Source organism: Mastomys coucha, unplaced genomic scaffold (genome assembly GCF_008632895.1).
Source record: "Mastomys coucha isolate ucsf_1 unplaced genomic scaffold, UCSF_Mcou_1 pScaffold15, whole genome shotgun sequence".
In the NCBI taxonomy this organism is placed as follows: Eukaryota; Metazoa; Chordata; class Mammalia; order Rodentia; family Muridae; genus Mastomys; species Mastomys coucha.
In genome coordinates, this window is record NW_022196897.1 from 80,242,968 (window position 1) to 80,254,077 (window position 11,110).

An 11,110-nucleotide genomic window follows, 5' to 3' on the forward strand; every position below is an offset into this window, starting at 1 on the left:
ATCATCATACTTCCTTAATTCTGAAACCATAATCTCTTGACAGGAACATAGAAACAAATCCAAGAATGTCCCAGGCTTTTATTGTCTAGTCAAACCATATGCAGATAACTTCTTTCTTTGCCTGCCTGCAGGTGAGAACACTCAATGATCCATGTCCGTATACTCCTGAGCACCTGTTCAGGAGTAGCTCCACCAGTAGATGGGAACATTTACCTGCTTACTGGATGTGACATTCTGACTTTGTCCACTATATTCCCCAGGGAATCTACTGTAGCTCCAATTTAAATTTAATCACATTTCTGCCCTTGCTCAAACTTCATATCCAGTCTCCTCTGCTTTAAGATATAAACCAAGTCTTAATCTAATAGGAGGAGAAAAAATATTTTTGAGATGGTTTCACTAGTCGACCTGGCTTCCCGGAGACCAGGCTGGTCTTGAATTCATAGAAATAGGCCTGCCTCTGCCTCCCAAATACTGGGATTAAAGGCATGTCACCAGTTAAAAGTTTTATATACAACAGAGTGGTTAATTTTTTAATTTTTAAAAAATACACCATTTATTATGCTCTTACATTAGTCTAGGCCCTGAATTTAGTGCTGAGGGAGATACAAAAACACAAAATCACCATTCTTTTTGTTTATTTATTTTTATTTTATATGCATTGGAGTTTTACATGCAAGTATGTGTGTCTGTGTGAGGATGTCAGATCCTTTGGAACTGGAGTTACAGATGTGAGCTGCCATATGGGTCCTGGAAATTGAACCTGGGTCCTCTGGAAGAGCAGCCAGTGCTCTTAACTGCTAAGCCAGCCCCTAGAGTGGGTTTTATAATAAAAGGAAATCAATGATCTTGTTGCTAAAGAATTTGTGTCTAAAATTTTAATCTCATCCATTTCCCATGGGAAGAAAATTATATATTGATGTATTGTATCTTTAAATATTTATATATTATCACAAAATTCCACTTAATCCTTATTTATTAATGAGAGAATAAATTGTTTATTAGCCTCTGCCAGTTTGAAAATAAATAGAAAAGCAAAAACTAGGTCTGGGGAGAAGGCTTAGCGATGTGTCCATTTGACAAACACAAGAGCCTAAATTCAGAACACACAAAAAAGGCCCCTTGGTGGTGCACATCTGTAATCTGTAAACTGGGGCCACTGGTAGAGGCATGCTACGTCTTTCATTATGTAGGTACTCATTCCTCTTAGCAACTTCACACTTTCACTGTACAAGTCATATGACCAAGGCAACTCTTATAAAGGACAACATTTAATTGGGGCTGGTTTACAGGTTCAGAGGTTCAGTCCATTATCATCAAGGCAGAAGCATGGCAACATCCAGGCAGACATGGCACTGGAGGAGCTGAGAGTTCTACATCTTCAGCCAAAGGAACCCAGGAGCAGACTGTCCTCAGGCAGCTAGGAGGATGGTCTTTGAGACCATCCACAGTGACACACCTCTTTCAACAGGGTCACACCTCCTAATGTCACTCCCTGGCCAAGCATATTCGAATCACCACACTGAGGAATTTCATATTTTTTAAAGAATTATTTATTTTATGTATGTAAGCACACTGTTGCTATCTTCAGATATACCAGGCATTGGATCCTATTACAGATGGTTGTGAGTTACCATGTGTTTGCTGGGAATTGAACCTGACCTCTGGAAAGTAGTCAGTGCTCTTAACTACTGAGCCATCTCTCCAGTCCAGAATTTAATATTTTCATTGGTGCTATTTTAGTGGTTTCGGTTTCTTGTGAGAATAGGAGCATTTTAAAGGACTGGATACAATCCTCAGTAAAGATTGTAGCAATTTTCACATCCAACAAAATGAACATCTTTGTCCATGCTTTCCCTTCATTAGCTGTCCATGGGCCTTATATATAGCTGTTCCAATGTGTCTGATATATCTATTGGAACAGTCTCTTGCCAAACACTCTTAAGTACACTTAAAATGTACACTGATAGTATTAAGCAACTGGTTCCATTGTTTATTATTTCTGCTAAACACTATTTTTAAAATACATACTTAACTTTATGTGCAGACCTGAGCACACCACATGTATACCACATGTGTACCACATGTGTGCAGGAATCTGATCTGCAGAGTTACAGGCAGTCGTAGGCTGACCTTTGGGTGCTGGGAATCACACCCAGGTTTTCTGGAAAAGTTGTCTGTGCTATTAACCACTGAACCATCACTCTAGTCCCAATATTTCTAAAAGGCCATATATTGTGAATATATGTGGTCCTCTATTGCTTCTACAGGTGCATGGTACTATATACAAATCCACTACATTATATCTATAAAACTCCACAGTGGTGAACATCATGTTAGATCTAAGCCTTTTCTGTCAACGTTGTGATGCTTATCATTGTATTTGTTTCTCTTTTTCCTTTTTTTCATTCTCTGAGCTACCCCCACCCAATCCCCGGCAAGACAGGGTTTCTCTGTGTAGCCCTGGCTATCCTGGAACTCTCTCTATAGACCAGGGTGACTTCTCAGAGATCCATTTGCCTCTGCCTCTGCCTCCTGAGTGATGGGATTAAAGGCACTACTACTGCCTGGCTGCATTTGTTTCTTTACGCATTTCATCTAGGAGCAATACGTGTATGTATTGAATTATATTCTGCCAGGCTGTCCTCAGAATGACTTTACCACTTTACTCATAATCCCCAAGACTTTTCCGTCATTCATCTTTCTAATTTATTTTAGTCTACTGGATATAAAGAATATTGTCATTTTAATTTGGATTCCTCATGATTTCTAATGACTATTAGTACATTTTGTGTGTATGCGTGTGTTCTTAGCTCATTAGACTTACTCTCCTAAAAAGTGCCTGTCTATAATCTTGGACTATTATTCTATAAGGACCTTATTTAGTTATTGTTAGGACCTTGACATTCTTTGTTTTGTGTAAATACTAGTTGTCAAATTTAGAGGTAAAATATACTCACATTGTTTTCTATTATAAAATATACAATCTTTCCCCCAGAATTTGTTCCCATTACCCACTGCTGTAAACAAACTGCCCCACACCTTACAAGTGGGGCAGGCTCCATTGGTCCCTCAAATTCACAGTGCAGCACAGGGCACTGGTGCTGAAGAGCTTATTGTCCATGTCTGTGAAGCTCTTCCCCTCCCCACTTAGTGACATCCTCTGGGGTCTTTCCTGGGCATCTTCACATGACTTTGGAGTTCTCAGCAGTGTCAACATTTCTCACACAGGGGTTAGCTTTCCATTGCAAGAAACAGTCGTAAGTTAAGCTGAGAGACTCCAGTTTGTTTTTGAAGGTTGGGGAGATTGAACCTGGGCATCAAGCATAGGTACATGCTTAACCAATGAGTGCCACCAGCCTTTTTCTCATCAAATGTCATGTTGCTGAATGGCAGCTGAGCAGGGAGGTAGTATAGTTGCTATCTTTAGAAGACACAATCTGCCACATTGTCATTTTTTACTTTTACTAGTGGTCAAACCATAGCTGTCCCTTCCCATACTTTCCTACTGATTTATTATTTCGGGCCCAGGCCTTTTTTTTTTTTTTTTTTTAAATAAAACTGTGTTTGTCTTTGTTTTTTGAGGCAAGGTATCTTGTAGCCCTGACTGTCCTAAGACTTGCTATTTAGACAGTCTGGTCTCAACCTTCCTCTGCCCCCAAGTGCTGCAATTAAAGGCACACACCACCACACACAGCTGTATTGCTTTCCACATTTAAGACAGTCTCTCTCTGTAGTCTAGGAAGGCCTGGAACACACTATGTAGACCAGGTTGGCCCTAAGTTCAGTCCACCTACCTAGGCCTCCCAAATCCTGGAATAGGTATGAATCACTACCCTGAACAAGTTTTCTAAGTTCGTTTTGGTGTATTTTTTTATTTTTGTGTATAGGTGTTTTACTTGCAAATGTTTGTATGACATACATGTGGTACCCAAGGAGGTCAGAAGAGGGCACTGGACAGTTGTTAGATGCATGTAAGTGCTGGGAATAGAACCTGGCTCCTCTGGAAGAAGAGCAGGTACTCTCCAGCACCTCTCCAAGTTTGTAGAACACATCTTCAAATAGATTAGAGGAGTTAAATGTATGTTGATTTACTTTTTAAAATGTTATGCTACGATAAAAACAAAACAAAATAAAACAAAAAAATGATGTGCCGCAAAAATTGGTGTGGAACTAGTAAGATGTCTCAGCAGATAAAAGCACTTGCTTTATAAGCATCGGCCGGAGTTCAATCAATAGAACCCATGTTTTTTAAAAAAGTCAACTGTGGCATGGACCAGAAGTTCCCAGCATTCCTAGGAGATGGGAGGTGGAAACAAGAGAATCTGCAGAGTTGGAAGCCCCGCAGGTCAGCTCTCGTGGAGTACAAGGCACAGGGAAAACAAGCGAGCTCTTTCCTACATACTGGAAAGAGAATGGATTCCAGAAAATTGACTTCTACATGTGTACTGTGGCACACAAATGCCTGAACTCACTCATACACTACACACAACAAACGTTTAAATTGGTATGAAATAAGATTAATATGAGCTACATAGGATCTTACCTAGGAATAGGTCATTAGATAAATATTTAAAATTAACTCCACTATAGGATATTAAAATAGAAAATTTATCAGAAGAAAATGTAAAGATGCATATCTGTGTGTGTACAGAGGCCGCAGTGGGGTGTCTGACTCACTGGACCTCCAGCTATGCTGCTTGTGAACGGCCCAATGTGAGTGCTGGAAACCAGGCTCCTGCTTCTAAAGACAAGTGAGTGTTCTGACCTCTGAGCCTTCTCTCCAGAACCCTGGAAAGTAATTCTAGTGAATGGTTCACAATAGTTTAAAATCTGTCTTCATTTTAACCCTTTAGTTCAATGGGCCCTCTTCCCTGATACATGGCACATACTCTGTAGCTTTGGGCAGTAATAAAACATAAAAACTGGCCACTCTTTTAACACAATTTCATTGAAAAATATATGGCTTCCTCATCAAAAACAAAACCAAAACTCCCTGGGAACACTGAAAGGTATGGACTTAGGGGTTTCCTCTAAACTAAGAAAGTAGTTCACAAACACTGTTAGATTAGCTGCATACAAAGCCACTTTATCCTGCTATGAATTCAGGACTTTAATTTTATTTTAAATTCTGTGTACCCAAGTACAGGTGCCCATGGAGGCCAAAGGAACTACAAGTGGCTCTGAGTGACCCAGTGTGGATGCCTGAACTCCAGTCCTCTACAAAAGCGGTATCTGCCCTTAAGCAGGAGCAGTGGCTCTGGTCTCATCCACTCATTTAAATTTTACTTTAAAAACTTTTACTGGTGTGTGTGTGTGTGTGTGCGCGCGTGCACACGCACGCCTGCGCTTACGTGGAGGTCAGGGGAGAAACTGTGAGTCAGCTCTATCCTTTCACCATGTGGTTGCAGAAACTGAAATCAGATCATCAGGCTTGTCAGCAAGTGCCCTTATCTATGCTGAGCCATCTTGATGACTAAAGTCACGATTTCTTACATCATCCTAATAAATTTTCACAATCCACTTATTTCATGAGTGTTAGGCAAGAAGTCCTTTCAGATTCCTTGTATGAGTGTGTGACATAGGTGTATGCCCCAGTATGGAGGTGGTGCACCTGTCCATGTGAGTCCATGTGTGCATAGACAGGGTGGGATCTTTCAATTAACCCTCAGTTGACTATTTCAGATAAACTGATTGTAAGTGGGCCCTGGGGTCCGCCTGTGACCGGCTTTATACGTGGATGTTAGAGATCTGAGTTCAGGCCTCCCTGCTCGTGCAGCAAGCCCTTTACCCCATGAGCCCCACCCCCTAAGTCTTTAGACTTCCTTTGAAAACAGGCAAGCTGTACTCTGTCTTCACAGTGCCATGTCTACATTGCAGAAAAGGGAACTATGGCTTCCTATCCCAAACTTTCTTTCTTTTCTTTTTATAGACCAAACTCTGGTAAGACTTAGCAAAGTCACTGACTCATGTTTTTTCCTAGAATAAAACACTTAAAGCCTTTTAAGTATAAAAATATAAGAGGACGAGAATTCCTCATTAATGTCGTCATGTTCCTATGACGAATGTTTTTAAGCAGTCAAAGCACATAATTTTGGGGAAACATTGACTTAATAAAATCATAATGAATATATCATTTAAATGTCAACTAAATGTTTTGTGACAATGATACACTCTGTAACCTAGGTTGACCCCAACTTTGTGTCAATCCTCCTGCCTCAGCCTCTAGAGCTGAGATCACAGTGTGGAACACCACACCCAATCATCATTTAAGTTCTGGAACTATAAAACTGTACTGAGGTAGAAAGCTGAATGGAAAAGTCAGTTAGGCAGAAACAAACAAAAATGATCCTTTATGGTCTTTGACACTGTAGGACATAAAACCTTTAGGTGGTGATACAAACACATGCCACTTCACTTTCGTACCTATGGGAAGGAAACACTAAGTAGCTTTTATCTATACTTAGTGTTTTGAAAGTAACTTGTTTTGCTTGATCCTACCTATTAAAATTATGTAACATTCTGCCTTTAAAAAATAAGGCCTTAGCTGGAAATGGTGGTGCATGCCTTTAATCCTGGCACTGGCAGGCAGAGGCAGGAAGATCTTTGAATTTAGGGCCAGCCTGGTCTACAAGGCGAGTTCTATGACAGTCAGGGATACAGAGAAACCCTCTCTCAAAAAACCAATGATGATGCTGATGCTGATGCTGAGGATGATGCTCAGCAGACTAAAACAAATAATTCTGTTCCTGAACTGCATACTGGAGAATCAACAAATGAAATACATTAGAGAAAATTTGAAAAAGCTTTAAATATCTTCAGGCTTGACCAAACTTTTGATGCTAATGTGATTCAGTACTGTCATCTACAAAGTTCACACTCAAGGACTGCACAATTGAGTTACCCAAAACAAAACAACAACAACAACAACAACAAAAACTGCCCCCCAAACCCCCTCATACATGGAAGGGGGTTGATGAAACTCCATTTTTCAGAGTACTGCACTCTGGGGCCACCAAAATGTCTCACTGGGTAAAGTGCTTGTTGTAGAAGACTCCTGACCTGAGCACAATCCGTGCAAGCCATGTAAAGGGAGAGAACCGACTCCACAAAAATCATCCTCTAACTTTCATGTGTGTACCATGGCACATGTAAGCTTACCACCATATACACACAGACACACACACACACAGACACACAGAGACATATGCACACAGACACAGACACAGAAATATATACAAGACAGATACACACACACATCTACAGAAAGACACACAAGAGACAAAGATACACATACACACAAATTTACAAGAGTACTGAGACTTTTAAGCCAAATATGTCAAACTTAAGAAATCCATATGAAGCTATACAAGAGGCAATAACCAACTATTTTTCAAATAAAATAAATGAAAACTAAAGACCAGGTTCTAAATTGGGTGACATAATTATGCATGATTATTATTATGCAGTTTTGGCACTCATATTCATAGATGGGCTGAGGAGATGGTTCAGGGCTTGCCATGCAAGTTTAGATTCCCCAGAATCTACAAGGCGACCTGCCTGCAAATCCAGTGTTCTAAGGGCAGACACAGAGATTTGAAGGAAGCTGACTAGCTAGATTATCCAAATCAGGGAGTTCTGGGGGTCATATTAGGGATCAAGTGAACAAAAATGTTCACTGATCCACATACACTAATAAACTACTTATTCTCAGAAACTGGAACCATTGCATAGAGGAAAGCAAGACGTTATAAAGGCCTGACTCCAGGCCCCAGATGGTGCTACTCATACTCCTCCTTACTGCCAATTCATCTTGGCTGTATTGAGAAATGGGAAAACTAAGTATTTGTCATCTTCAAGAGTTTGGGTTTCTTTTTAAGGTTTTACTTTTTAAAAAAAACCATAAGAATGTACGTGTGTCACATGAGGACAGGTTCCCGGAGAGGCCAGAAGCATCAAATCCCTGGAGCTGGAGCTACAAGCTGTCCACTGTAGATGCTCGGAACCAAACTCAAGCACTCACAACTTCTGGAAGAGCAGCAAGTGTTCCTAGCTGCTAAGCTATCTCTTCAGATCCTCCATTTCTTTTTTGAAAAACACTAGAGTTTTCTAAAGCTTACATTTATAAGATACTGGTTAGGAAAATTACCCTTTGAGGGCACTGATAGTTCATTGGGTGAAGATGTTTACTACCAAGCCTGATAACCTGAGTTTGAACCCTAGAATCCATATGATGGAAGGAGAGAACTAACATCCACAGGTTGTCCCAAGTCTGCTCTGAACGAACACACAGACACACAGACACACACACACACACACATGTAAAAATGTAACTAAATATATTAATCTTTGGTGTTTTTTCACACTAAAAGAAATTTTGGTAAAGCATGTAAAACTTTAAATTCCAGATGACAGGGGGTTTTTTGGTTTGTTTGCTTTGTTTTTTTGCATATCTATCAAGCAAGTGTGTACACTTTTAAAAAATATAAATAAACAAAAAATATAAGTAGGTCTTACAATATTTTCTTTTCTGAAACAATTAATGCTGCTACTACTGAATAACACAGAAAACATTTCCCAGCACTTACAGAACTGGAATGCAAACCATGGAAAGTACAGTAGCAAACAGAGGCCCTGGGGACTAAATGGCAGGGTTCTGGGGTATACAAACCTCACTGCTTCAGAGGGAAATGTCATCTACTTACGTAAGTATCCAAGCAAGCTCTGTGCTAACACAAAGATTAAACTCATCCCCAGCCTTACTGAAGTCAGAACCTTGCCTTTCCCAAAGTAACTTTGGAATACTTCCTAATGCATTATTTAGCAAGCCGCAGGTAACTGCAACTTCTTTCAAAGCAAATTAACACTGTGCCTGTGATAGTTTGGAATGGCCCTGCAAACCCAGCTACTCTAGACATTCGGCCTTCCCAGATACAACGTAGTTTGCCAGCATTTGTGCATTCAGGCAGTATTGATCATTTAAAAAGACATTTCTCAATCTTCACCCGACTGGCAAGTGAGTTAAATAACAGAGTCAGGACAAAGGGGAGGAAGCTGACTAGAAGGCCAACAATCAATGAATCTATGCATATGAGACTGAAGTCACTTTAAACAGAATTACACATACAATTCTAGCCAGATTTTTTTTTCTTTTTCTATTACATTCAAGTGGTCAGGAACAAAGCAAATGTAAAGATGAAAGGAGTTAGAAAAACCCCATTCACCACACACATCAAAACATTCTTAAACAATATACAAAGGTGATTTAGCACAAAAGCAAAGCAATAGTTTTACATGTTAGAAAATACCAACACAATGCAAAGGATTTGTTTGTTTGTTTTTTGTTTTTTGCTTTCCCTTTCCCTGTAAGTCTTGTCACACGACTCCCTTTAAAACTAAAAATTGGTATCAGGGTTCCAAAACCTTATTGCAAAACCAGTCATACCTAAGAGGTAGTAACTCCAGATTATGGAAATAGACAGAACATGTGTAAGAGTCCACTGGCAGTAACAGAGAGACCCAATTCTGTATGGACAGGCAAGACAGGTGCTGACATGCTCGGTAAATCACGTTATCTTAATACCCTAAGAGTCTGAAACTTGCCCCTTCTTGTCAAAACACAGTAATCGTTTTGCCTCAAATGTTCCCAGGACCCAGTATCAAAGATACTTAACGTGCAGAGGAAACACTGTGAGCCAAATGTAACATAGATAACAACACACCCGGGTTCCCCCAAAGAATCCAAACAACTTCTCAGCACCAGGAAAGTCAAAGAGCTTTGCTCCCTAAAGATAAAGGTACTTGTGATCTTGCCATCAGTCTTCACTTCAGCCTTGTACACATACCTATCCACAAACAACTTTAAAAAAAAAAAAAAACACTCCTGGGGGCACTCGTACAGGTTTAAAAACACACCCACGCTAACAGGAGATTTTCACAAACTGGAACTGTTTGACAAGCAAATTTTGCAAACAAGGTCAAAGTTCAGTAGCAAGCAATTGACAATCAAGTACACGTCCACATCCATGCTGAGAACTCATGCAACTTCTTACACCCCAAACCAGACAGGTAACACCCACATAAACACACTTGCTAAAATTTTGGCTCTCTCCTAAGCCCCACTATTCCCAGAAAAAAAGGCCCAGCAACACCAGGGTCCTGTGCAACCACGATTATAGTGTGCTAAATGTAAATCAAGAGGACGGAGCAGAACACAAACCATAAAAGCAGAGAGCACACTCCAGACAACCAGGCACAGGCCACACAGACAGTTCAAAAGCAGAAGGGCAGACCACCAGGATGTGGCCGCCTGCGACCCCACAAGCAGTCACAGATCCCTGAGGCCTCCTGGCTCATGGAAACACTGCAAGCCCAGAATGGAACCTGTCAGGCCTCTTATCCACGTCCGGGACAAGACTGCCAGGGCCTCGGCCACTCCAAGGGTCTGTTGGTGGCCTACTAACAAATCAGACAGTCCCCCAAGACCCTCAGAAAGCAGAAAACTTCTTATCGCCCTTTCGGAGGCGGCCATGACAGCAAAAAAGAGCGGATTTTTTACGACAACTCCCACAATGCACGCGGACTACAACTCCCAGAGTGCAGCGGGCGGCCCGGCTGTTAACCCTGTCATGGCTACAGGGCTGGCGAGCCCTGTACCCTTCCTCGTCCTGAAACCAAACTGTTGCACCTACTTTCAACATCACAATCAGAAACTAACTTTGGAATTTTTGACAAACAACTACAGTTACACTATCTCGACTCTTTCCCTTATCATATAAATAAGCTCAGCTTCCCAGAACATTATCCCTGGCAGAGTACTTTTTGTTAATCTCCAGAGATGTCACACAGTCAAATATTCACCATTGTAAGGATACATTTAGGTTCAATTAATTTTCCCTTTAACCTTTACAATTTTCTCGGCATTTTTCTAAGTTATCATAGTTCAGAGAAATTTGTACTCAACACTATTTATTTAAAATGCATTTTAAAAATTTCTGGGAATCAAGAGAAAGACCATCCTGTAACTGTTACAATGTTCTACGTCTCTCCATTTAATAAAACAATTTTCTTCAAATACATTGTCTTTAAAACTTCATTTAACTTCAAGTGA

The 11,110-nt window shown here is 40.4% G+C and overlaps 1 long non-coding RNA gene across 1 annotated transcript in view; it reads right to left on the bottom strand.

Moving 5' to 3' along the window:
• Positions 1–10,525, bottom strand: part of LOC116090527 — a 16,547-nt gene extending 6,022 nt beyond the window's left edge. The window contains exon 1 of the long non-coding RNA XR_004118715.1: positions 10,220–10,525. This is a non-coding gene — a long non-coding RNA (uncharacterized LOC116090527). The remainder of the gene's footprint in view (positions 1–10,219) is intronic.
• Positions 10,526–11,110: the final 585 nt, after the last annotated feature.